Source organism: Rhamphochromis sp. 'chilingali', assembly GCF_963969265.1.
Source record: "Rhamphochromis sp. 'chilingali' genome assembly, chromosome: 8".
Classification (NCBI taxonomy): Eukaryota; Metazoa; Chordata; class Actinopteri; order Cichliformes; family Cichlidae; genus Rhamphochromis; species Rhamphochromis sp. 'chilingali'.
Window position 1 is genome coordinate 12,805,196 of NC_137935.1, and position 5,230 is coordinate 12,810,425.

Here is a 5,230-nt window from a genome sequence, read left to right on the forward strand (position 1 = left end):
CCTGCTCAATCCCAGATGTCAACAAGTATTAGTTTAGAAGAACAATACGGTACAAAGTGAAACACTTGGAGTTTTTAATTGTTATAATTGTTCTATACGGTTTTAATGAGTTACTGTTAATGCAAAGCATCAATAAAACTGCCATTGTCAATAATTACTAACAAGTACTCAAATTCAGTGGTTATTTTACCTCATTAGTGTTACTTGGTTAAAGTTGCATAACTACAGCTGGCTCCCATCTCAACTGGAAAGCTACTAAGGTGTTGAATAACTTTCAATTTCATAATTGTGTATTAAGACAAGACCAAAAGCTAAAACGATTGTGAGAAAAAGAGGCCACAGAAATTAGACTACTTCTAGTTATAATGAACCCTCGACTTGTGGTAATTGTGATATTGTGTGATCTAATTTGCAGGTCTTCTTACTGTGCCATTTTTATTTTTAATTCTCTGTACACAGACTTCCTGCTTGATGACTTTAAAAAGCTGGTGTTCATTGTTGTGTACAGTTCTATTCTCATATATACGTAGTACATACACTACATACTATAATATACTATTAATAATATCTATCCATACAGCTGTCCATCCATCCTCTCCTGCTTTTCCAAATCTGGGGTCATGGTGTGGTTAGATCCTACCCAGTCTGTCCAGTAATGCCCCAGCTGTCATAGGGATGGTGGCCGGACACCCCCTGGATGGGTTGTTAGTCTATAACATGGGCTAACACAGAGTGACAGACCATTCACACTCACATTCACACCTATGGTAAATTTAGACTCACCATTTGACCTAACATACATGTCTGTATGGGATGACTTTAAGAGGAAACTGGATACTCAGAGTACCTGGAGGGAATCTAAACAAGCTTTTCTGATTTGGAGACATGAGAAATTACCCAGCGGACCAAATGTATTAAGTTTAACCAGCTGTTCTGACAATACACAACCTTAATTTCTCATTAATATTTTTAAACCCCCTGTAGATTTTGACAGTTAACTGTGTCACAAACTGGTCATTTAATTTTTTTATTGGCTTTTAATTTTTTCTTTTTACTTATTTTAGATATTTTATTCTACGTTTCTAGTCAAGGCGTAGGACTGATTTTATGAGGTCATTAAAAACTGTTTTCAGAGATATTTGGTCCTCACAGGACAGCCACACTATGATTAATGACCAAATCAAACATAATATAAATCATTTTAAATTAGCTCAGCCTTTGCAGCAGTGGTCACTTATTCTCCATGCCTTCATGTAAACATCTGCGGTTCACATTAAAGTTTTGCTGTAGCACTGCTGTAACAAAAAAATGTGGTAGTGTTGGTACAATACAGTACAAAGTGAAACACTTGGAGTTTTTAATTGTTATAATTAAAAATGAATGTGTGTGTGAATGGGTGAATGACTGAATGTAGTGTAAAGCGCTTTGGGGTCCTATGGACTAGAAAAGCGCTAAACAAATGCAGGCCATTTACCATTTATTTACCATTTACAGTGATGGACCTCAGAGTAGAAGTGTTTGTACTTCACTACTGTATTTAAGCTGAAAAGTCTTTCTATCTTTGCTTTGCTTGAGTATTTATTTTTCTGATCTTTGCTTCCTGGATTTTTTCACAGATACGTTTACTTTCTACTGCTTACTGCACAATTTCAAAACAGCTCATTACGGTGAGTTAAGTTATTATTTCACAACCTTCCAGGCTTCAAACCAATTTGACCTTAAATGGAGAAAACATTGACACATAAAAGACAGTCCTGTTGCTGTATCCAGCTTGTTGACAATGTTAATACGCTGCAGTTGCAGTATCTCAGCATTTAGCTAATGCAACAGAAGAGAAGGAAGTATATAGGGAGTAACATTTTTAAAGTGGCAAGTAATATTAAATCCAATGTTTCTAACAGCTCATCAAATCCCAGCAAACACACAGTTTCTGTGTATTTCCCAAGGCAGGGGGGAAAAGGTGTTATAACTCCACTCAGAGGTGGAGAGAGATGTAAGAAAGATAGGACAGGAGAGATTATTTTTTAAAGGTAAGGAGTGCTCAGTGACATCCAATAAATAGCAGACTTAAAGCTTACATGCAATGTAATGTTAGAGTGTTGTTGTTGTTTTAACATACATTGTATGCATTCGTGAAGTGTTGCCAGGTTTTCTTGGCAGTGCTTCACATTCCTCCCTTTTCCTGAAACATTTTGTTATTCAAATGTTGCATTAAAATATCAGCCAGTTTAGTGCAGCCTTTACAGTTTTGTTAGTTAACCTGTAAAGCTCATTAGTTTGCAGTATTGTAGTCAAATTTACAGTAATGCAGCACGTTGGACTGGTGCAGAGCAGTTGTGCATGTACATGGTCAATGTAACAGTGTAACAGACACAAGTTAAAGCCAATGTACCATTCATCAAATTTCCACCTTTGATACTTTTTGTTTTGTATAACCTAGTCATGATTAAGCTGACCTCAGCCATGATTGCTCATGCAACATCTGCTTGTATTTGTTGAATTCTAAGTCCACAAAGAGCAGCAGCCCAGTTCAGCTGATCACAAATTATCACAGAAAATATTGTGACTTAAAAGCTATTTTTCCCCTTCCTGTACAACTGATCTTAGCTTTGCCACACCTGCACAATCCCGCTCTAACCCCGACTATATTTGTTTTCCTGTTTTGATGTGTTCAAATAGTCTTCAAATACAATAGAAACAGATGAACTTGCAAACAGCAAAATGAACTTGATTTGTACATGTGCACATTCATTAGAATTAGAATTTAGCTTGAGATAAAGTTTAAAATTTGTCTTTATTGATGTTGGTTTTTACTATAATAAAAGAGCGGATTTTATTTTTATACTAGTTTGTGCCTTTTCATCTTTACTTGAGTAAAAGTGAAAGTTACAGGTCATTTTAATCTTTTTAAGCATATGACCCATGATGCTAGGTTAATTCAGTGAAGGAGTTCAGAAAGGTAAAGTAAGGTAGGAAATTATCCTCTTAGTCAAAAACTATAAATCTCTGACAATTTTTAAACTGAACTTATAATTCACATATGAGCAGCTCATGCACTGAATAAAAGCTTAAAGCTTTTCAAGCTGCAGTAAACATGTAAGATAAAAGTGATTCAGAGTATTTGTATTATGTTAATACATTTCCTGTCTATCAAAGATTCAGCTGAAGCAAAAGGAATAGTTTTGACAAGGCCACTTTACTTAACTGTGTGCTCGCCTCCATTAAAATTCATATATGAACATAGCAGTTGCTCTTTGATTAAATCGACATTACAGCATGATTTGATACAGAGAAGCAACAAATTATAAAAGAAACCCAAAGCCTTGATCTTTGCAGTAAGAGGAGCATCTCTGTTATGCTAAGGGGCATTTTGCTGGTTTGCTTGGTCTGGGCCCTTAAGAGCATGCATTTCTATGCTGACGGGAGTGGTCGCTTCTAGAATGACAATGCTCTGATCCATAGGCCATGGGTGTGATTTTTATTTGCTATGACACTTGCAGTCAGATCCAAGTCTAACTGAAAACTTATAGCAGATTTGAATCAACATGTTAGACAGTGCTCCCGGCAATGGTGGAATAAAGTGCATAAAGCGTTTTGTTGCTCTGGTAGAGTTCCAGATGCTTAATGCCAACATCCTGTTTTATCCAACACCTTAGATAATTTGCAAAGGACAAGCACAAAATGGGAACATCTACAACAACTTGTGCTAAAAGTGCAGGTTACCTATGAGCGAAATGGAAAAAGGATGAGATTGATGACGTGACTGGCAGCATATGGTAAGATGTTTAGCTGTCTTTCAACAGATTCAGCAGTTATGTGACAGAATATTAACGGTAATAAAAAGATGGATGCTTTTACTTTAATTTGCCTAAGTGCCCAGTGACACAGGGTTAGAGATTAGTAGGTGATCACTTGACAACAACCAGTCAATAGGGAAAAATGTATATTCCCCGACTTGTCTTAAATGGATGCTGGAGGTTGCTATCAGTCTCTAGGATAAACTGGTATATGATGGTGCACTGAAAGCCTGTGTAATCTGTTTGCTGTTGTTCTCAGCCCAAGTACGACAGACACCAGACACTGTTCTTGCGGGGCGGCTTTCACTTTATTCACTTTATTTATTCAGGTCTCCTCCCCTGACCGGTTACTGAAATAGGAAAGGCATGATTAGACAACTGTCTCCAGCTGCTGCGACAGCCTCCACTGCACCACCCTCCTCTGCAGCTGAGATGCAGACCACATCCCCCCACATGCTCCTTGCTGTGATTTCCTGTAGTTTGTATGGAAGATGGCAACTTGTCTGCAAATCCTTGTGTATTCTGCAGTGAAACAGAGTCTGTTTCAAGTTACATCTTACTGCAGCCACTAGCATGTTTCAAATAAACAACTTTTGCTTTGAAGCTGAACATTGTCCATCTCTGCTTTGTATTGTGGTTTTTCGAGGTTAACTACTACTTTTACAGTATTTGGTTTGTGTTTGCAGACAAATCACTGTTTTCCATGCAAAGTATGGGAGACAGGGACAATGTGCGACCAACCAAAGCATTTAAAAGGAGATGGTGCAGCACCTGCTTTGAAACTGATATCACTCAGGGACACCCATGAACCTCCACCTCGCCAACCAGTTGAGGAATACACATTTTTCCTTTGTGACTGATGGTTAGCAGGTGACCAGAAGTTACCAGGTAGTCGGAGATGGTATCTTGGCCTGAGGAAACAAAGAAAACCTCAGAGCTAAACTCATTTATACCTGTGCTCACCCTCCACATACATCCTAAAAAATAAATATGCTGCACTTAAACATACATTCAAACACATTTCTGGTCACGAGGTGAACTTGTGACCAATTATGCCGCCAAATCTGAGTAAAACGGAGGTTTTGCATATTTCTTGTGAATGTGCTACATTAAAACAAAGATAAAACAAAGGGAGGCAATATTTTAAAGCAATGAAGTCCCCTGGGAATATTTTCTCCCAGAGAGACTGGTTGCTTTGAACACTTTTTGGTGTTTTTTTCTCCTTTTATTTTGTCGCCCGTATGTAACTGCCTTTGTGCAGCGGAGCATTGAAAGTCCTCATCTATGGGAAATATCCAAAATGGGTGAACTGAGGTGACAGCTAAGCCAGCTTGTTTACCAGACAGATGGAAATGCTGCTTTCTATTTATGCTGGGCATGACACACCAAACCCCTGAAGCAACTCAGAGAGTGGGAGAGGGAGTGGGGAGAGG

The 5,230-nt window shown here is 38.1% G+C and overlaps 1 long non-coding RNA gene across 1 annotated transcript; it reads left to right on the forward strand.

Annotated features, from left to right (window-relative positions):
* The first annotated feature begins 1,614 nt into the window (after window positions 1-1,614).
* LOC308400523 lies at window positions 1,615-4,247 on the forward strand. Its single transcript, XR_013972383.1, has 3 exons — window positions 1,615-1,667; window positions 3,657-3,776; window positions 4,127-4,247. It is a non-coding gene; the product is annotated as an uncharacterized lncRNA (long non-coding RNA).
* Window positions 4,248-5,230: the final 983 nt, after the last annotated feature.